Genomic DNA, 23,472 nt, shown 5'->3' on the forward strand with positions numbered 1-23,472 from the left:
TAGTCTTTCTGTCTCCATGCAAGAGAAATACTGTATTAATACTCATGAAGATTCATAGCACACGCAATACATGTAGAATATATGCATGCACCAGCCTCAGTGTCAAGTAGCCTTTGCCCTGATAACTTTTAGATTCTATCAACATGTACTCCAAACACCAGATACCAGATATGCTATAGGTACATGTCGTCCTGACACCGCAGACTTTAGTCTCCTCTTCTAGTGTAGAAGTCATAGCCCCCAGTTCTCCCCGGTAACACGTCATTGCCCGTTTGCGCACACCACTAGGTTAAAGGTTCCAGCTGCTCTCAGGTAGCCCCCTCCATGTTTCCGCCCATTCATGACACTTTTGTGACGTTCTCATCACATGTCTACGTGCACGCCCTGTGCACGCCTTCTTCTTCCACCCATGTGTTCTTATCTTACGCTTGTCATAAGTTACGCCTACTGTATGTAATGTAATTGAAATGTCTTACTATATATACACTGCACTGTTAATGAAATGGTGCAGCTGCCTTCCTTCCTATTTTATTTCAGGCTGTCCCGTTCCAGTCCCTTCCCTTTTGCCTGAATAAAGCCTGTTCAACTCGGATACATCGGATCCTGCCTCTTATTTATTGAGCTATCTGTTATTGTTAATATATTCAAAAATAGTACCGGTATTTAATTATTTATTTACCACATAATGGCGCCCGAACAGGGACCAGCCCCTTCCTCACGCGCTGGCGATGTTACGCAGGTCCCCTGACCCTCTGCAGCCGTGACGGAACTCTACTGCACACCGGCAGATATTTCTGCTTCAAGTCTCCCTCAGACCCACGGAGGAGACGGAGACTGCGGTCCGGCATCCAGACGAAGCGGTGTGGAATGCGGTTCGTCCCGACCAGAGCCCAAGCCGAGAGAGCAAGGTCCGAAGTATCCGGAGGCCCACCTGTTTCTGAAGTCCGAAGTTCGTAGTCCGACGACGTCGTAGCAGTCCAGTCCAGTCCGAGGCCTTCCAGTTTCTGCTTCCCGGTGAGTACCGTCGCGGGGGAAGTATCTAGACAGGATCATTAGTTTGTTCCTGGTCCGTTGGGTTTGGGTACACAGATCCAGTCCGACGTATTCACCTAGGTGGGTACGGTATGACGTGTCTCTTTATGGGACCGGTATGTTCTGTACTGTTTTAGCAGTGCATCCAGTAATTCTAGTAAGTTTCGTTCTCGAGAAATTCATGTGTTCTGTTTTCAGTGTATCAGGTAGTATTCTGTTCGAACTGTTATCAATGTATTTTTATGTCGTGGTATGAGTGTTTTGTATGCCATTGCATTACTGTGATTATTGTGTATTGTGTTCCAAGTGTATTACCGAAATGCCTCTGTTCTCGAAATTACGTCAGTTAAAGACCAGAAAAGGGTTACTCGAAGAAGCAGTTCCTGTCCCTCCTAGGGACAGTCCTGGACATTTCATGTATCACAAGCATGGCTTAGATGCCATATTATATCTAGACTTATGGGTGGATTACACCAAGTATCTTGAAGAGAAATATAGATGGCCTGTATCAGGTACATGGGATGCCGAGTGCATCATGCGAGTAGAAGAAGCATTATGGAAAAAGAAAGCCAGACAGTCCCAGAAAGATGCCATCGAGTTATGGCGCAAAGAATCTCATAAAAGAACCGAAAAAGAATTCAGAAGAACAGAATTAAGTAGGGAATCCTCGGAGAAAGCCCAAGAAAGGGAATTAATCGAAGAAGGTGAACGAGTTAGAGCAGAACAGTCAGATAGACAGAGAAATGCCCTTATTAAAGGTATGTATCCTCTTCTTGCCGAGGGCTTGCCGAAGGCAACCCCGGAAGCACCCTGTAATTTACCGCCACCATTGGTCCCGATTAAGCTACGTCATAAACCGACCGCAGCTGAAATTTTTCTCTCGTCCTATTTGGACGACACAGTCCCAGCCTATGCAAATCCTGTTCCGCCTGCTCCCGTTAATAATGTAATTCCTGTCCCGCCAACTACTGGTCCCGTGGGTCCAGTTAATGTTACAGCACCCCCGGGCCAGCCCACAGTAAATGTACCCGTTATGCCAGTCACTCTACCAGCCCGTACAGTATTCACCGACGATTCTAGTTTAGGAGCCGCGGGGGGAGGTTCTCCTCGCACCCCGCCTCAACCGAAACGTCTGACGCTATATGACCTAGCGTTACAGCGTACGCCAAAAGTGTCTACATACGTAGATATCACGCGACTTCTTACTGACTGTCGTTATGATCCAGTTCCAGGCGAAGATCACTTGGTCATATATTCATTACGTTTAAGACGGGTTGCCAGCTATCTGGTCACCCTGCCCGACATGAAGGAACATCTAGACAGAATATATCGTTTTATCCGTACAGGAGAGAATCCAGGAAGTATTCACGAAGCCATGGTTCAAAGAAAAGTCGAGACTCAGCTCATGATTTTAAAGTTCCTGATTAATAGTTTAATAAGAGAGCAAGATTATCCAGAAAAAGATCAAGAGGAACTGAAAGTCCTGACTAGGTGGAGTGACAATATAGCCGATGGAAAACACAAGACACAAGGTTGTATAGAGAGTATGTACAAGAAAATTCGTAAGGAACTAATACGTATACACGAGAAACGAGAAGCAAAAAGAGCAACCGAGAAAGAATATGACTCTTCTACTGAAGAGGTAGACAGCGAGAATCCCTCCAGAATAGCGTATGTAGGTAGAACTAGACTTTCCAACCGACATTCACGCTCAGATTACAAGAAAGTTTTTCCTCCTCCAGTACCAGAACAGTGTTCTCTTGAGCAAGTATTCCAGGCCACCGATCAAATTCTGAAATCACGAATAGGTTATAGCGAGCTTAGTACAATGCATGAACAAGAACTAGCCCGATCAGCAGTCCGATGGACTAGTGATTCTACCACTTTTCCAGATGAAATAGTGGCTCAAACGTTTCTGAAACTGCCCCCAGCCGAGCAACGTCTGGTGGGTATGTATATGATCCAGCACCTCGTTACACTGTATGAGGAACAGCATTCTGATCCAGGTCCTCTACATGATGTATTAAACGAGTTACTACAAAACAGATGGAAAGGTCTAGGTACCGATTTAATTAGTGTCATTCTAGAACAGCGCCACAAGTACAGAACGTTTCTGAATCCACATTTTGTTCACGTCTCACCTCCAGTAAGAAAATCATTCTACATAGACAGACAGAACCCGTTACGAGAAGTGCATCCAGTTAAGGGAGAAGGTGGTGGTCTAGAACGAGTATTTGTTTACACCCCCATCACGAAAATAGAACTTCTTGAAATGAAAAAGTTAATTTCCTGTCATGATAAAGATCCAGCAGGGTTTCACCGTGAATTAAAGGATATGCTCCGTATGGGAGAATACACGTATCCTGATATCATTAAAATGTTAAAAGTCCTGTTGCCTGCGGGCATATATGAAAAACTCAAAGAAAAAGAATGGGAGGTGGGAGAGAAAAAGATAGATTGGACCGCATTAGAAACTGAAGATAATACACGAGTACCAGGTACCGGTCTTGGGGATAAAGCTAAAGCTTTGCCCGAATTATTAATCCAAGTTTTGCCAAGATTACTAGCCACGAAAAAGGAAGATTGGGATGCCATCTCAGCCTGTAAACAGAAACAAGACGAAGATACTAGTGATTTTTATTCTAGATTTGAGAAATGTTTCATTATTAATAGTGGTCTGAAAACAAGTAGTGAATCGTATCCCCATCTTTTTGTTACCAAGCTAGTCGAGAATTCAAGTCCACAAGTTAAAAATCGAGTACTGAAAGTCGAAAGTACCTGGCAAGCTAATACCCCGTCACAGATGCTCCAGATGCTCCAGTATCACCAGAATAGAATCAGGGAAGAGCAAGAACACGAAAGGAGACGTATGAAAGACACGAAAATGAAAGTATTAGTTGCACAGTCTGTTCCACAAGACAGTCAGAAGAGGGGTCCGAATCAAGCCAGTCATCCTGCAGTTCCCGTTAAAGGGACCTGCAATTACTGTAAACAGCCAGGTCATTATATAAACGAATGTGCAGTTCTGAAACACAACATAGCTACTGGTAAAACGAAAGAAAGACCACGTCCGTCTAGACAAGAACAAGTTTCACAGACTTCCCAGCCACCGCCGAATGCACAACAGACAGTTACAGTACCGCAGCCTATAGCTGCAACACAACACGTTACACAGCAGATGTACCAGTATGCACAGTCAGAGTATCCAGATTATCAGCCGTATTCATGAAACAGCCTAGAGAGGGAGGTTGGCTTGCCTCTCATCGAGATTCCTGTAGATCAAGAGGGTCCCTATGTGCACAGTCAAGTATTAGGGAAAGACAGAAAGTTTCTGATTGATACAGGGGCCAGTAGGACTACCATCAGTCACGACGAGGTTCCAGGGGCTCCGCTCTCAGGCTCTAGAAATGTTTCCCTTGGTTTTTCAGGAAAGCCTATTGTTAATGAAATATCGAAACCAGTTACTCTAGAAGTTGGTCCATTGTCCCGAACTACAGACTTGTTACTCACGAAATCTTGTCCAGAAAATTTGTTAGGCATTAAAACTCTGAAAGAATTAGGGGTAGTCATATGCTGCTCCCCAGAAGGGGTACGACTGTTCCTGCGAGACTTTAAAGGTCATTATGTATTACGTGATTTTGATCCAAGATTATTGAATGTACCACAGCATTTATGGGCGCAAGGTCCAACTGATGTAGGTTGTATGCATATCACACCCCATCGTGTCACTCTGAAGAAAGGTGTTGTTTTACCACGAATCAGACAGTACAAATTGCCACCTGAGGCTGTAGCAGCCTTATCCAAAATTATTGACAAGCTTATTGTTCAAGGAGTGGTTGTAGAAACTGACTCCAATGTATGTAATTCTCCTATCATTCCGATTCTGAAACGTACTGATCCAAATGCACCTCCAGTTTATCGATTAGTGATTGACCTTCGAGAACTTAATAAATGTATCATACCCCAGTACCCAGTGGTCCCAGATATTTCTTCCCTATTGACAGCCATTGATTCCGAAGCTACGTTCTTCACAGTTATCGATCTCAAGAACGCATTCTTTAGTGTCCCCATTCATCCAGACAGCCAATTCCTTTTCGGATTCTGTTTAAATGGAAGAAGCTATAAATTCACACGAGCACCTCAAGGTTTCACAGAAAGTCCTAGCATTTACAGTCAAGCACTTAAAAGACAACTAGACAATATTCACATGCCAACTGACACTGCTCTGCTCCAGTATGTCGATGATCTATTGATCACAGCCCGTTCTGAACGTGACTGCGAACGTGCGTCACTTACAGTCTTGTATTTCCTGGCCGAGATGGGGCACAAGGTGTCCCCTTCCAAATTGCAATTCTGTGTCCAGCAAGTGGTCTACTTGGGACACTTACTGTCCAAGAGGGGTAGGCAGTTGACACCTGACCGTATCCAGTTAATAGCACGTCTTCCACAACCCAAGACACAGAAGGAGGTACGAGCTTTTATCGGCCTCACTTCTTACTGCAGACAATGGATTCCCCAGTATGCATTTCTAGCCAAGCCACTGATACAGTTAACGACACAGGAGGCAGCCGTATCGACTGTCCTCCCTTGGACCCAAGAACATACACTTGTTTTCAATGAATTAAAGAAAGCTTTATGTCAAGCACCTGTTCTAGCAACACCGAACTACAGTAAGCCTTTCACACTTTTTGTTACTGAACGTGATGGTACTGCATTAACTGTTCTCACACAAGATCAAGCAGGACAATACAAGCCCTGTGCTTATTTTTCTAGCACATTAGATCCGGTGGCCCAGGCTCTGCCTGCGTGCCTCAAGTCAGTTGCAGCCACAGCTCTAGCTATCAGACAAAGTGATTCCATAGTGTTAGGACACTCCCTGACAGTACAAGTTCCACACTCCGTGGAAGTTCTTTTAAACCGAACACAGACTCAGCACTTGACAATTGCACGTTTAACAGGTTATGAACTGACACTGTTTCAGCCACACATAGAAATCAGACGCTGCAACATTTTAAATCCCGCTACACTGTTACCGTCAGTTACTTCAAATCCTGCCACACATGACTGTGTGGAAGTTGTTAACACCATGACAAAGCCAAGACAAGACTTGACAGACATTGCATTACCTGATCCCGACCTGACGCTTTATGTGGATGGTTCATGTATGAGAACAAGTACAGGAGAACTAGTAGCCGCGTATGCAGTGACTACTGAAACCGAAGTTATAGAAACACATCGTATAGACACCCTGTCTGCTCAAGCAGCAGAGCTCGTCGCTCTGACCCAAGCCTGCATACGAGCTAAGAACCTGAAAGTAAATATATATACAGATTCACGTTATGCATTCGGAGTCGTACACGACTTTGGAGTGCTCTGGCAAGAAAGAGGTTTTATGACTTCTCATGGAACCAAGATTCAGCATGGCCCCCTCATTCAAGCTCTGTTAGATGCAATACATTTACCGACAGCTATCGCTATCATGAAGTGCAAGGCACATACGAAAGTCACTGACATCATTTCCCAAGGTAACGATCTAGCAGATCGAACAGCCAAGCTCACAGCTCAGACTCCAGACATTCCAGTTAACACGACACAGACACACATTCCAGATCAGACTACTTGTATGACAGTTAAGGACCCTACACAAGATATAATAGATATACAGTTACATGCTACTTCCGATGAAATCAAGAAATGGTCTGAACAAGGAGGGGTCCAGACAGCTCAAGGATGGTTGACGAAGGGAAAAGCCACATGGTTTCTCCCCGACTCTATGGTTCAAGTCATTATTAACACCGCACATAGTCCAGCACACTTAGGAGAAAAAGCCATGTTAGACAGCATCCAGAACCTCTGGTTCAACAAGCATTTACGAGCAGCAGCCAAACAGAAAGTACGCACCTGCATGATCTGTTGTCAGTTTAATCCAGGTAAAGGTGTCCCGGTGGAACAAGGTGGATTCCATCCTCCCGACCACCCTTTTGAAGTCCTCCAGATGGATTATATTCAGATGGAGCGATGTCGAGGTTTCAAGTATGTCCTCGTAGTTGTATGCGCTTTGTCCAGGTGGACAGAAGCATATCCAGTTCCAGATTACACAGCTACGACCACTGCCAGGCAGTTGGTTCGTGAGTATTTCCCCCGTTATGGTTTACCTAGGGTCGTGTATTCAGATAACGGCCAGCCATTCTCATCCGAGCTCATGAAACAAGTATCCCTTCTGTTAGGGTACCAGTGGAAGTTCCATTGTGTACGACATCCTGAAGCAGCCGGTCTCGTAGAGAGACATAATCAGACTCTGAAAATCCGAATCGCCAAAGTATGCGCAGAGAAAGGCGTAGATTGGATGGTAGCACTGCCAGTCGCCCTTTTTTATATGAGAATGGTTGCTCATTCCCGTTCAGGTCTATCTCCATATGAGATAGTGTTTGGTCGTCCCCCCAATATGTGGGGTACACCTAGACCCCGTACAATTACCGATGTTGACAGTAATATGCTGACAGATTACCTTGCCTCCTTGATGTCTGCACTACAATCTTGTCGTTCACAGGTTGCCGCTGCATTTCCAGACAACACCGAAGTGAAACCGCATGAAGTCGTTCCGGGAGATTTTGTGTTGGTTCGCAATTTCGATCGTTCAAGTCCGTTGGAGCCCCGCTGGAAAGAGCCCCGCCTTGTTCTTCTCACCACCCGGACAGCAGTGAAAGTGGAAAACCGAAAAGGCTGGCTACACTCCAGCCATGTCAAGAAGTTTCATGGACTTAAATCAAAGACCGTTCTCAAGGACTGTCCAGACACTGAATCTAAACTTCCCTTGTTAGAGAAAACTCCGCAGCAGGAGTATAAATCCAAGTTGAGGTCTAGTAAGTCAGCCAGTTTAATTGTCTAAGTCCCTCTCGGGTGAAACGGTTAGACAGGTTCCTGACATGTATGAGATAGACCCACACAGTGAGAGAGTTAGCCAAAACTCTAAGAGATGTATCATTACTCTGTTCTTTCTATTATTCCTGAGTCTTATGGTTACTTGCATAAGTTATGCCTTACATTTATGTTTTCCTATTTCACATGTACATATGTTTTCTAATGTTACAGTAGAGCACACTTTTAGTGACCTGCCTCCTCACGAGTTATCCTATCGTCTTGCTATGCGTAATAATACTTTTATCCGAATGCTGCACTATTCACACCAGACCAGCAATGCCACTAATTGTTGGGTGTGTGGTCGACTCCCCCCTTTCCAGACACCGAAGGGAGTTCTGCCACTCTTTCCCTATCCGTTTTCACATAATGGTTCGTGTGGAGCATGGTCCACGTTAACGTCATCCTCAACTGATATGTCCCTTCTGAATAGAACATGTTTTCCAGACAAGGAAGGACTTTCCCATAGAACAGGATTAGATCTAGAAAATGAAGTATATGATCTAGGTAATTATTCCTCGAATTTCATGGTTCTGAATGTTCAGTCCGAGACTACTCCAGATTTGCCTGCTATTTCAGTACTACCAGTCAAAGGCGAATTATGTGTCAGAAAGAATGGTTCCGCACATGTAGGACATAGTGATTGTACTACTATGGTCGAGTATAGTGACAGTGGGAAATCTATTTTTAAAGCCTCACGTCATTCTTATTTTGTTTGTGGTCAGACCGCATATGTCCGTCTGCCCCTCGATTGGGATGGAACATGTTACATTGCCTTCCTACTGCCACCAGTTTTTCTAGCCCCATCTGACTATCACAGAAACACACATCTAGTACACGTTAGACATAGAAGGGAGACTGAGTCCCCAATTGTCGATCAAACTGAAACTGCCTTAGAACAGTATCAAGACTTCAATAAAGGTTTCTTTTTCTTTATAGGCCCTGTCCAGAATAGTAAGTTAATACGTAGGTTAACCAGAACCCTTGAAGCAGTAGTGAATGAGACTACTTCCGCTCTAGGTAATTTAACCGAAGAGCAATCTGCTATGAGATTTGTCGTGCTCCAAAATCGTCTCGTTCTTGACGTCATACTGGCCGATAGAGGAGGAGCATGTAGAGTCATCGGATCTAGTTGCTGCATTTTCATTCCTAATAACGCGCCGTCTGTTTATTCAGCTATAACCAGACTTCATAAAATTGCCCATCAGTTACACCAGAATCCAGGCACCTGGACATGGTCCGGTTGGCTCTGGAGTATAATATCTGCCTGGGGATGGAAAGTATTGTCATTCCTAGGTATAGCAGTAATGATCATATTCAGTTGCTGCCTCTGTTTACAATGTGGCCCTGCGATTTGCGGCTTGTGTGCTACCTCTTGTATTCCTAGTCCTAAGTCCCGTTCCAAGACAATTCGAGACGAGCAAATGATGCTATATGAACAGATAGATGGTATCATGAATATTGATGTTTCCTGATGGAAACGTAGGGCACAAGGAGGGAATGTGGAAAATTGAATTTTGCCTTGTTATATGTGCCTACGTGTTCCCCACCCTATGTTATATGTGCATGATCGATATGCATGTATCCCCCTATGATCGATTAAAGACGCAAATATAGTTGTGTCCAACTCTAGTATGCCAGTATCCAGTTCTCGTGAAAGCAACGAGTATTAGGCCGATGTTGCCACGTTTTACAGTGTGCACGTTAATTCATTGAATTGTCCCCGTTTCTAGGCCTCAAAAGGGCCCGGACACCAGATTCAAGCTCCAGTCTCCTGAACCCACTCCGAGGAGCGATACAGCCCCCACCTGCATCCCTGACCCTTCACTTATTTCCTGCCAAGCAGCGCGGTGCCCGGCCTGGCTCTGCCTGCCTGTCTGCCAAGAGTATGTTATGCTTCTAGTTATCAGTCCAGCTCTCCTTCTTCACATTCCTAAGCTACTGAACCGCATAAACAGTTTCAGCTATAGTCTAGTCTTTCTGTCTCAATGCAAGAGAAATACTGTATTAATACTCATGAAGATTCATAGCACACGCAATACATGTAGAATATATGCATGCACCAGCCTCAGTGTCAAGTAGCCTTTGCCCTGATAACTTTTAGATTCTATCAACATGTACTCCAAACACCAGATACCAGATATGCTATAGGTACATGTCGTCCTGACACCGCAGACTTTAGTCTCCTCTTCTAGTGTAGAAGTCATAGCCCCCAGTTCTCCCCGGTAACACGTCATTGCCAGTTTGCGCACACCACTAGGTTAAAGGTCCCAGCTGCTCCCAGGTAGCCCCCTCCATGTTTCCGCCCATTCATGACACTTTTGTGACGTTCTCATCACATGTCTACGTGCACGCCCTGTGCACGCCTTCTTCTTCCACCCATGTGTTCTTATCTTACGCTTGTCATAAGTTACGCCTACTGTATGTAATGTAATTGAAATGTCTTACTATATATACACTGCACTGTTAATGAAATGGTGCAGCTGCCTTCCTTCCTATTTTATTTCAGGCTGTCCCGTTCCAGTCCCTTCCCTTTTGCCTGAATAAAGCCTGTTCAACTCGGATACATCGGATCCTGCCTCTTATTTATTGAGCTATCTGTTATTGTTAATATATTCAAAAATAGTACCGGTATTTAATTATTTATTTACCACACCTTGAGTGGGTGAGGGCTTGTGCTCCTATGGGCACCTACTCCAAGTGACTGATTGGGTACCGGGTATTTAATATATTACCTTAAACCAATATCGGAACGGTATACAATATTGAAAATGAAATATGCCGGGTGAACGTATACTGGACTCTAATCTCTCCTTGTCCTCCAACGATTAGGCTAGAACTGTTGAAAGGCCAGTAGGGTTGGAGCAGCAACTCATGCTCCTCGCAGGATTATGCCCTCAAAACACCTGCAGGTCTTGGGCAGAATCCATAGTGTTCTCAACAATCGGTTTCTCTGAAAGGCCGGCATTTCTGGTACTGGGTGTGGGTCAGTCAACTGCGATGTGAATGACACTGGCCCAAGCCTCATTGGCATCTCAAAGGCACCATCTTCTTGCGGACTCTCCAAACCCCTGTGTGGGGCAATCTGTCTCTGGTGGGCACTGGTATGCGCGTGGCAAGCAGGAACACTGAAGTTTGCCAACAGAAGTGTACAGTCTAAAGTGCCAATTTTTCAGTATTAAACATTGATATTCTAAAAGCACCCAACCACCATACGGATGCACTAACCGGTCACAACATAAAAACAACCGTTGGAAGGTTTACAGAATCTCTTCCCCATTTATTGAATTCGCGAGACTGGATTCCATGTGTGAATCCCACTGAAAGCCTGTGAATGTAAGGATGGAGGCCTAGAAGGGATAGCAGACCACTATCCCAGCATTCATGTCTTCAGCAGGCAAAATTAGCTTGGAGAAAAAAGCCATGATGCAAGGGAATTTGAGATCCCTAATGTCTGTCTCTTCCATCTCCCAGTTGTTCGTTTTTAGTTGTCCTTTATGGACCGCTTCAGCTTTGCGAATGTTTTAGGTGCTAAGTTACAATCAATGGTTTGCAAATGCATTAACAGTTAAAAACCAAATTGACATCCTTGCGAATCACACTTTCATGCCCCTTCTTGTGATTTGGAAATAGCTGCAATATAGAGGCTGTGATTCACATATACATTTGAAGCTCACAGTTTCGCTTTTGTTCAAATCTGCTTTTTTTGCACACCGCCAAATTTGAGAGTGCAAAAAGGACCTCAGGTCCCTACATTTCGTAGGTAAATAAAAGCATGTCTTCGTAAGTGGGTCGCGACAGCAGAACCGGCCTCAGGAGAAAACACGTTGTGCCTACCTCTGAGGCACCCAGTGTGCTCTGGGTGAAGCCCTGTGTACATCATGTGCCATATGGGTGATTTCCAGGCCCTGCCCAGCGAGTGCCAGGCTCCTTGGCAGCACCGCCTTAGGATCCGTGTGCTGGCCCAGATTTCCCAGCCCTTGATTGGTTCAGTTTGTATCAAAACACTAGGAGGAATTTCAAACCTCCCTGCACTCCAGAGACATGCAGCCTTCCGCCATTTTGAACATTCTCGCGTCAGCCGCCAATTTATAATTGTGGGACACGATGTTCCTAATGAATCCTAGATCTAATGCTGTTATTGCACCATCCTCGTCTTACTGAAAGCATCCATGCTGCCATAGTCCTAAGAGCATTTTATCACGAGAAACAATGACGCCTCATATAGCTGTCAGCACATTTTTGTGTAGGGATCCCCTCAGAAGCAGAAGTGTAGTGTCTCACAATTGCACCAGCCAAAGACTATATCTCCTCCCTTCCTGAAATATCATATTGTGTTCAGAGATGAACATGGCAAGGCAACATTGAGGAGAGAGGACAGACTGCTACATCAGGACCGGAACCAGACCCCGACTTGGAGAGGGGTTAATAGGTCAACCAATGGAGGCAGGGCTAGATAGCACTTCATACAATGGGCGGAGCTTCCTTTAGAGCCCATACAAGAAAATGGAGCGATAAATTGTGCATTTTAAACATATTGCTCAAATCCCATACGATTATAACAATCCGGTTTTAATAGATTTGACAATGTTTATAGGCTACTGACAGATCTTTAACAAGCATTTGCAATGGCAATGGGTCTCGCCTATAATTGATCTATTGGCTTGTACATTTTTCATTTTAACCGTAGCATAGCAGCACAGCAGCTGGGCACATGGAGGAAAGTACAGAAAATGGAAGCTGTAAAATGCGGTCAACACTTGCCATGTCATAGTGCTTTGATCTTCTTTTTTACTTTCAGCCATGTGGCAGAGCGGCCGAGGCTCTAGTATATATTAGAAGAGCGAGGGCTTAAGCACTGGCGTTGAATAGCCTCAGGCCATCTAACATCGAAACACCAGCAAATATGACAGGTTCAATGAAAGGAATGAAGAAAAGTGAAAGTAAAAAGTATCTGGTCAGAGTATAGGAATTAAAGTAGACGACCTGTCCACCCACAAAAATGCAGAGAAATCCACCTCCACAAGGGGAGGGATAGACGAGTAACCCACACAACACGAGGGGGGGGGGTGGTTGATCAGGAGGCAGGCCCTAAAATAATGGCATTTCTGACAGTTTTCAAGAGCGTATATTAAAAATTGTATTGAATTGGTACAATTGCATTTCTAGGTAGTGTTTCCTACGTTTATCGTAGGGGATAGAGCGTGCCTAATGTACGTGGATTCATTTGCACACTCACCTTGGTTGTGTATCTGTGCCGCACTGCTGTGTGACTATTGTTTACATGACAGCTGAAAAGAAAATGTTTATGCCCAATAAAAAATGGAGGGAGCAAGCAAGCAGGTGGAGCGGGAGGGGGGAAAGAAGTAGTTCTTCAATCTCGATGGCAGCAGTAGACGAGCACAGATTAACTTGGAATAAATCTGTGCTTGGTCCCTGCTCCACAGAAATGATCGGAAATGAACGTATCACCTGTACTGGGCAATTAAGAGGGCTGTTAAAGAAGAGTGAAGTAAAGCCATCAAATGGTACGCAATGGGCGGGCTCCACGCCCTTTATGTATACAGTAGTGTCTCGCAAGCGAGATGCATGCACCAGCGCAGGCTCGACCCTAAAAAGGAGAATGGGTAATTTGACAGCTAAAAAGTATCTTCTACTGATTTCAATCCAAAGCGCATTAGTATCAGTTTTGCAAAGTTAGTTCAAGACAAGGCCCTTTGTGGCCAATTCTCCCCAAAACTCCCTTCTGTGAAATGATAATTCCATGAAATATTTTTAATTTCATCTTCAGAAAGATGCTCCTGTCTGACTGATGAACCAAGGTGCTTTTTCAGCCTAAACATGGGAACATTGGAGCATATTGCACTCGGGATCAGAGTTCCCATAGTTTCTTTTATGCACCTCAACCTCTGGATGACCTAGGAAATACTTTGTAGAAAGCTGTCGTTCAGACCCCATCTCCAACACAGCCCAGTGCACATCAGCTGAAGAACTGTGTGTATCCTGGAAGCTGCAGGAGCCCGGGCTAAGACACGCAACGGGTGAGGGAAATATAGTATGATGCGGAAGCCCTTTCAGCCCAGTAGATGGTGCCTGCCAGTACTATATAATTTTGTAGGAGTAAACTGAAAGATTCTAGGAGTATGAACAAAGTTTCAGTGTTTATGAACTGAAAGATTATACACCTGACATGGGACTGATGTTACATGTTGATACCTTTCCTATCCACAAGTTTCAGATATGCAAGTACTTCGGCCCCATGGATACAAATGGAGCTGTTCACAAATTGCATTTTGTAGTAGATTTTGTAGCACTACAGTAGTACTAATAACATACTACAAAAAATGCTATTCACAAACCTAAGTGCGGGGGTCTGCCTCCTATCTTTTTCTGTACGGAGATTTCTGCCACACCTGTGGAGTCTCTGCACAGGTAAATATACATTTTAGTAGTAAATGTGGGAGGGACAGGGAGGAATGCTGAGGAAATGGGGATTGCTTACTACTTAAGGTGAGCAGTTAAGGGAGGACTGATAAGGGGGTTTAAGGTGGGACGTGCACCCACCCACAAGACTAAACCCATTCCTATTCACAAACTGCCCTTCTAAAGTTACTACACCCAAAAAGAACTAAAACAGTCGTAAATGTACTCCAGCTATGAGCTGGAGTAAGTCCAGCACCACACATGACCAACAACTGGTACTGCAGCACCCTCCCAAAGAAAATAATGGAGGTCGGAACTCAAAATATAGCCACATAGGAAATAGTGTTAAAATATATTTAGAAAAGTTAAAAATATAAACAATTTTAATTCAGTGTTAAAAAAATTCGAAAAAGAAGCAATTTTTTCAATTTTATTTTCACTTATTTTGATAACCTTTTTTAAGTCAAAAAATTCATGTAACATTCATTTATATTTAAATATAATTAAATACATTTTCATTACTTCTGTTCATTGTTTTTAATAATTACCAATACATAATAAAAACATTTATTTACTTTGCAGGATTTTTTTTTAATTTAAACATAATTAAAATGTAATATATTGAAAATAATTCCATTTTAATTTTAAATTATTAATGCTGTGACTTTTTACATTTAGTTCTACACCCTCAAGATCCTCAAAAAATCTTTAAACAACTCCCATTCAACACCCGCAGAAACATCACCCAGGCCCTCATCACAAGCAGACTGGACTATGTCCACAAGCTCTATGCCTGCATCACCGCCAAACTGACCAGACCATTTAAAACGCGGCAGCCAGAGTCACACTCAGGCTCCCAACCCACACACACATCACCTCACACCTCAGAAATTTCAGCTGGCACCCAGTTTATAAATGTGCACTCTTCTAACTCCTCACACACATACAAAGCCTTGCATAACCTAGGCCTCCCCTACTTCAACAGCTGCATCAATTTCCACACCCCTACAAGAAAACTCCGCTCGCCGGCCTTCTGCTCGCACCCATCCCCAGGATATGCAAGCCAGAGCCAGTAGTTGCACTTTTTCTTACTTCGCTCGTAAAGCCTGGAACCTCCCCAAAGCCAGTGACAAAGAGACAAATGTGACTGTCAAACAAGTACTCTGAAGTGGATCGGCGAGTTGAGCACAGTCACAGCTCTCAGCAATCTTCCTATTGGAATTATTCAGAGCCAGTTGATCCAAAAGTCCCAAAGCATTGCATCAATGGCGTATAATCAGAGAATAACACTTCTCAAAATAACAGCCACCTAGAAGCCGAGCACCGGACAATCATGCATCCAAATGAAGCAAATTTAACAGCAACCTTTTCCTGCACATGCATAATGTACTACCTCCTATGTCCAGGACATGATCCACATAGAAAGAGTAGTTGTGGATGCAGGCTTGTCTGCGTCTGTACTGCCAGAAGTATCTACTAGGGTATCACAAGAATGTAAATCAGTCAAGGTAAAATCTGATAGCATACCTGAAATCAGTGCTGTGAATCACCTTACCCGAGAAAGGTACACACAGAAAGGAAAAAGACAGTAGAATCTAAATTAAATGAAGTTGTGAACACCTTAATGGGCAAGAGAATTTGTGCCCATAGGCCACCCTTCTCCGGTGTAAAAAGGATTATGGTTCAGAAGACCATATGGGTGGAGCTCGCTATTGCCTCTTGCAGATGAGTTGGCTGTCAGGAAGACTGGTTCCCATGTAAACAGCTTTACATCACAGGAAGCCATGGCTTCGAAAAGGCCTATGGATGGGATAAGACGATGTTGATATCCCACCCACACAAGGTCTTCTAACCATGGAGGTTGGCAAGCAAAGAATTAGATGCAAGAGACCTGTTAGATGACCTTTGATGGCCTTGTTGGTACTGGGATTGATTAGCATCGCCTAGTTCAATAAACCATTAACTACCAGGCAGGTCTAACAGTGTCTAATTAAATATTGAACAGGAACTTGGCAAAAAATATTACATTGTTCACATAGCATGCAAGTAGATTAATACCATTGGAAACGGTCCAACAGCAAAACCACAACCACTTGCTCTTGTACAGAGAACTGGTGGTGAATTTTCTGGCAGTCACAGAAACTCCCATTGTTCGGGAAGAGGCGTAAGCGTGTGAAGGCTGCTGCACAGGAACCAAAAGGTCGTGCTGATGGATTGTGGGGTTAGGTGTAGGACTCCTCTGTGTCCATGGTCAGCAGGTCTTTCCTCAGTGGAAGATGGATGGCTTCCTTGGTAAGGAGATGCGAATGGGAATATCTGAGAATGTGGCCTGGTTGGGCCAGCCTGTTGTCACACAAATTGCTAAATCTCTTTGCCTTTCCTTGATTTTGAAGGGCTCTCCGGGGTTGTAATTGGGGGAAAGACAATAAGAAATCTCTCTCATCAGTCCAACATGAGCCTATCTCCCAAGGATTGCAGACTGTTGTCCACCTAATGATCAGGTTTGCACTTCTTATTGAGGTGCATGGAAACACTTTGATATCTGGTCAACCGTAGGTCTTGGAAACAGTGACATGACTGTCTGTGTCATCCACCATTAGCATGGCGAGTGCTTGCTCATGTGTTCTGTTCCCTGATTCAGACCCCTGTCCTATCTGGGGGATCCAGAGTAATATGCCCCCGAAGAAGGGTCACAGGTCCGCTCCCACCTGACAGACTGGTACAGAATGTGCTCCTTCTTTTTCTGATGTAGAAAGAATTTGTGATGCTCTCTGTGGTCACCATATTCTCCTTGCTCTGAACTCTGAAAAGAATGCTCACAATGCCAGGGGAAAGCCTTTTAACCTCAGCCATTTTATATAGAGGGAAAAGAATTGGCTTGACTCAGAGACACTGCTGGGCAGGTCTATTGATTCAAACCCAATACCACTGGCCATACTGGCATGTATCAGTGGCTAGTGCAACCTATAGCCATGGCGGGTAGACGGGTCACCGGAACAAGTTAGGGACATGGCTCCAACATTACAAGATTGGCTTCCACCAAAGAGTACAACCGTATCTGAGGGCTTAAGAAGGTGTGATCTATAAAGGATATTCTGCTCCTGGGCTAGATGCGTCCTTCCCCCTGACCTTAACAACCATCCCTGGCCAGAAGACGTAGTCGTCTACATTCGCTGAAACCGGGGACTTTATTGTCCCAGGTTTACTCGCACCTGCTGCACCACACTGAAGATGTGGAAGGCCCCTGGAAAAGATGCTACTCTTCCTCACTGACCGCTTAACATCTAACATCTCCTAAAACTAGTCTCGCCATGCGGGCGAACACAGTAGTCGGTTATTTAGAGATTTTCTCCTGAGAGGCGCAAAGAGAGCACAGACATGCACCAGATAGTCGCTCCTAAGACCGGACAAGCAGAAATTATGAGTATCAGCTGCGGTAAACTGCTTGTGGCACTTCATACTGGGCTTGATGCTAACCCCTGTAGCACAGGCTGTTCCTGCTGGAATAAAGCAGGCGGCAGAAAAAAGCTGATAGAAAAAATAAAGAAACATCAAGCAAGTTCTAAGCAGTACGGAATTTATACGCGAGAGAGAGAACCAAGGCCCTTAGGTACTAAAGCATGTCCACATAGACTCGGTGTGGGTAAAAATTGTTGATACATCAGACCCCAGTTCCTATCCATTGAGAGAGGTGACTTGAAGGGTGTAGCAGGGTGCACAAGAGCCGGACAATGATGCTTGCCCGGTACTGTGCCGCTCATATCAGCATTAAGAAGCTTTTCGAAGGCGTTGCAGTGCTGCAACAATGTGGCATGACTCCCCACCAGGTGGAAATGGGGGGTTAAGTATGCAGAAATAAATGTTATAATGCCAGTCCCATACAGTACCAAATAACCATAGCAAGGCACTCCGACTCCCTAAAGTAGTGACAATAGGTGGAAAGTGGGTAGTTTTCGATAAAAAGAGGTGGAGGGGCTACAAAAGAACCTCTTTTCATTTTTTTCTCTGCAGAAGCAAAAAAAATTGTAGTAGCCCACTGAGAATTCTTCCACCTTGTCCATTCCACAGGAACACCGCTAATGCCAGAAACCTGTGACAGATGCTGGTACACCGGGTCTCGTCCATGTTTGACACCAACTTCCAGGTCTGCAGAAAGTTCATGGGAAATGTCTTCACATTTCTGGCTAATGGTAAAAGGAGCAATGTAGATGTTAACTGGGTAAATGCATTCCATGCCAAAGGGATATCAGCAAAGATACCAAATGAAAATAAACCCCACAGTGGGTTTAGAGGTGGTAGTCAGAGGGAAGCTGAAGGCTTAGTAGGACCAGCAACCAGTCCTGTGACAGCGAGGCGCTTGAAATGGCATTTGATTTTCAGATAGAGCAGTGAATCGGAGTGTTTGTGTATGCCATTGAGTTCTCACTTCTGATGAAAATTTTTATAAGAAATGTGCTACCTGTTTAGCAAAAGTGCTTTGGCGCCGCCTCATGGTAATGAATCGCTGTAGAACTGCCCTTACCAATTGGAAGCCAAGCAGGGCAAATGGAAGGCCTTTAATTCCTTAATTCCATGTATGTATCTGGGTGTCCTTTGCAAATTCATACTCCTTAAGTCAGTCTCTGCCCTGAAGCTTTCTTCTGGTCTTGTTGTAAAGTTACTGCTCATTCTAAGTTCGATGGATCAGTTGTTGCTACTCAGGCCTCCGCCCTCTCAATGGCGCTGTAGCACCTTTATTTCTGCACGCCAATCGCACCTTTTTATACAGAGTGCGCATTGATGCGGCCTTTTACAGTAATGATGTTTGCGCAACCTTTGGTGGTTTTCGTGTTCACATACAGTTTTATATAGAATGCAAATGTGTACATTGTAATATGACATATATCACCATTGTTGAGGGTGGGGAGGATTCTCCAGGGGCGAAGCCTGGCGTGGGCCATGATGGCCGCCCTATCCCACCCCCCCAACCACCACCCCCGGGTAATAAGCAGTCTACTCCTTTCTACGGATCTGCCTTCATTGTTGCATGCTGTCTTTTTATGTGTATAAGTTATAAAGTCAGGTTTTGACCTAGAACACCATTTTGTTGCAGTAATAGATGACCCTAAAGCCTTGCACTGTGGTAATAACAAGTGTGACCATCGCACTGTAGTCATAAATATTTGAATGTTTCTTAGTATGCTTCCTCTACATACCATGATTTATTGGGCCACGTTCATTTTCACTGGCATGACATAAACAGATGTAATAAGTGAGTGTATCAATCCTCATGTTTATAGGCCAACAGCAAGTGAATGTGTGACATTGATCCACATTCTGTCCATCATTGTTGTGTTTGCAATTACCGCTCTAAGTGTACTGGGGATGCTCAGACGTGAGTCCCAGGCACTCCACACCACTGGAGTCAAGCTAGCCGGGCTGATGAGAGGTGTTACCTCGAAACCGGGCCGGTCCTCGGATGCTTGATTCCGTTCTGGGAAGGACATGGCTTTTGTAGTTCGGACTGGACTGTTCCCATGGGGCACAGGGTCAGCGCTGATTTGCATATCGCCATTGTCTAACCCAGGGTGGTGTGGAGTGCAAAAACGATGGATTTGGGCCCAGATCTTTGGACTGGGGTGAATGTGTGACATTGATCCACATTCTGTCCATCACTGTTGTGTTTGCAACAGCAAGTGGAAGCCCAGCAGCACAACAAAGAAGCCACAGGCGGGCGGACATTCGCTGCCTACGCCCAGAGCCTGGCCCTCCCTGCCGCTTGCCACAATCATGGAAGCGAATGCCAGCCTCACTGGCTGCCTTTGCCAACCAGCTGCAGCCGGCACTTGCATCCCAGAGGATTCAAGCGCTATATAAAGAACCCCTATGCAAGCAAATACCTAACTCTCTCATCTAAATACTCCTACGGGTATTTAAATATAATCCTGTTCATTCGTACAACTAGACAGTATTGTTTTGCAGGAGGATGGAGAAAACAGTATGTCCCAGAGGTGAAGCTCACACCCCCCTGCCTCTCTTGCGCATAGCATCAGCTGCACAGCAGCATGTACCTGGGCTGCCCAGCCGAGCATCTCCTGCTGAGATCTCTCACAGCACCAGAGCTTCCTTAGACTCCCCCGAGAGCTCCACTGGAACAAGCAGATGCCAGGAGAGCTCTTTACCCAATGAAGATTCAAAGGCGCCAGAGGAAAAGTTAACAAGCCCATAAAAACTGCCGTTTCTTTTTATATTTGTAGCAGGCTACATGCAGATCGAGCATCACTTTAGAGCACAGAATATCAGAGCAGGTGGTGGTACACTCGGCCTCTGCAGCCTGCTGCCTCACAACCCTAACCCAGGAGACCACATGTGGTCGTCAGACTGGCACAAAAGGCTTCAGGAATGGCCTTGTTGCCAGGGCAGAGGGAGCACCCAAGTGTCAAATGATCATTTTTGTTTGATCTCCAAAGATGGTTGCACTGGAGCAGCAAATTATGCATTTCACATGTTTGGGCCTTTTTATTGCATAAACTGAAGTAGTCTTAACACACATATTTAATGGAGAGCAGCAAAATATGGAATATGTTATACAATTCCCTGCAAAATATTAAAAATATTTTACAGGTGCCTGAGAAATACGACTTTTTATCTCTGTAATGATATTATTCTATTGATATTGAGCTATTCATGAAAGTAAACAAACCGGAAACGTTCTAATTACAGCTCGTTCTACAACTTTTTTAAATGTTAATATCTCAAATTACTGAATGGATTTAAACCACAAACCTACAAAAGCATGCTTTCTGGGTTAGTTTCTCTTTCATGACAAGTTTGGCGTATCTGTGCAGTAGTTCATGCTGTAGATGTAAGCTAAATTTCCTAGGGAGCAAAAATATTGAATCCCATCCTTTTTCGCCCCTTTATATTTTTAATCCCACTGCACGGATTTTTACAAAACGTGGCTGACTAAGTTAGTAGATATCCTCCCCGCATGTGTACTCTCTGGTGTCAATGCCTCACTGAACACCCGAAGACTTTGGCATGTCTACCAATCCATGCCATGGTATCCAGTGGGTACATGGGATGTATGACATTACAACGCATACTTTTACATCGCATGCTTTTACAACGCGGTTTTTACAACGCATACCATTACAATGCATAGTGCTTTGGGGCGCTGGATAGTGAATAGTTTAATTTACTATTCCAACTCCAGTCCCCGTGGATAGTAGGGAAGGTGTTGGACAGTAAATTAAACCTATTCCCTATCCTAGAGCGCCCCCCAGCGCAATGCGTTGTAATGGTTTGCGTTGTAAAAGTTGCGTCGTAAAGGCACTGCGTGGTAAAAGTTGCGTTGTAAAGGATGTTTCCCGGGTACAAGCCTCAACCTGCGACCAGTGGTGGCTGGTAGGGAATGGGGGTGGCATGGGGGTGGCGGGGCTGGAGGGATTAAAAACAACAAAAATATCTTTTTTTTTAAAACACTTAGGGCCACATGCATCAAAGTCAGGATTTGCGAATCTTAAATAGCGAATTTTAAGAAATCGCTATTTAGGACTCAAAAATCCCAATGCATGTAGGAATTTCAAAACAAATTGTGATTTCCTACATATTCCTTAATTGCGACTCGCAAATTGCAAATTGCAATTAAGGAATAGCTACCCTTCATTCCTATGGGCCTAAAGGCCCATAGGGATGAATGGGAATTGCATGTGCAATTTGCGAGTACCAAATTGGTACTCGCAAATTGCGAATGCAATTGCAAGGGTGCTAAAAGGACACCCTGTTCTACCCCTGAAATTGCCATGTTGCGCACATACCAGCCCAAGGGCATGGGTGTGTATAACATGAAACTTTGAAAAATGCACTTTAGTGCATTTTTCAAAGTTTTTGCAAATTTTTGCAAATTACAATCAAGTTCAAATTGATGGTAATTTGCAATCCCTAATTGCGAATTGGCAATTTGAAATTGCATCATGCTTTGCATTTAGGGAATTGCAAATAGCGCATCCCTAAATGCATTCGCAATTTAAGTAATCACAAATTTTTTGATTACTTGAATTGAGATTTTGCATTTGGGTTGATGCATCCCAAATGCAAAAATACCGGTCGCAAAGGGGCAGATTCTGCTAATCTGCCCGTTTGCAATCAGTATTTTCGTTGATGTATGTGCCCCTTACGTCTTACGTCTCTCTACCATCGTCTGTCTGCTTTTCTTCCTGACTCCGATCCCGGAAGCAGGAAGCACACAGGCTTCCCTAAGCAAATCACGAAGCTGCTGTCACTATGATGGTTCGGACTATGAGCCTGTGCATGCTCTCCACCAGGCTGTGCATTACAGCCCGGTGGAGAACCTGCAAAGTGTGCATGACTGTTTGGCCAGCGCAAGATGGCCGGTCAAACCGCCATGCGCACTTAGAGTGTGCCCACCACTCCTCGCCCTGGGACCCCAGCCTTGCCTGCCCTAACCTAGCCCTGTAGCTACAAAAAATAAAATAATAAAGTTATTATAATTGTATGCTTCCTTTTTCTACTGCTCTGAGTGACCCAGTACTACGACCTTATGTACGTTTAGTGAAGAGGTGGTCAAGTGGCTGATGTGCAGGCCTTGTAAGGCCGGATGTAGTAGTATACCTGTAGTAGTATGCGTCTTCTTGTACAAGAAAAGCACTTTACTGCTGTCCATTTTAGGCGTGGCTATATTAAATGTCTAAAATAAATAATTGCAATGTAGGGAAGGGAAGTGCACTTAGCTCTCTTTCCGCAGTGCTTTGAATTGTTCTTCATTAATGGTGAAATTCCCTCTCTGGGTACCATAACTGCCCACCTCGAAACTTTGCCATGCAGGGAAGTGTCTCTCATGTGCCAACTTAAACTTCATGTCTGACACCGGTTCAGCATGTCTTAATTAACCACATGTGGTGGATATCTGGTGTGCCCTGATGTCAGGCCCAGTGATCTAATGCACCACCAGGCTCAAGGTAACCGTGTGAGATAGAAACACAAAGGGGGCCCAAGGGTGAGTGCTCTGCTGCTTCCAGGCCCCAGGTCCCCATATACATCAGCTGCAAACTGTTATTAGTTCTCCTTTGTGAGCCAACACTGGGGCTTACCCTAACA

The sequence above is a fragment of the Lissotriton helveticus genome, chromosome 12, assembly GCF_964261635.1.
Source record: "Lissotriton helveticus chromosome 12, aLisHel1.1, whole genome shotgun sequence".
In the NCBI taxonomy this organism is placed as follows: Eukaryota; Metazoa; Chordata; class Amphibia; order Caudata; family Salamandridae; genus Lissotriton; species Lissotriton helveticus.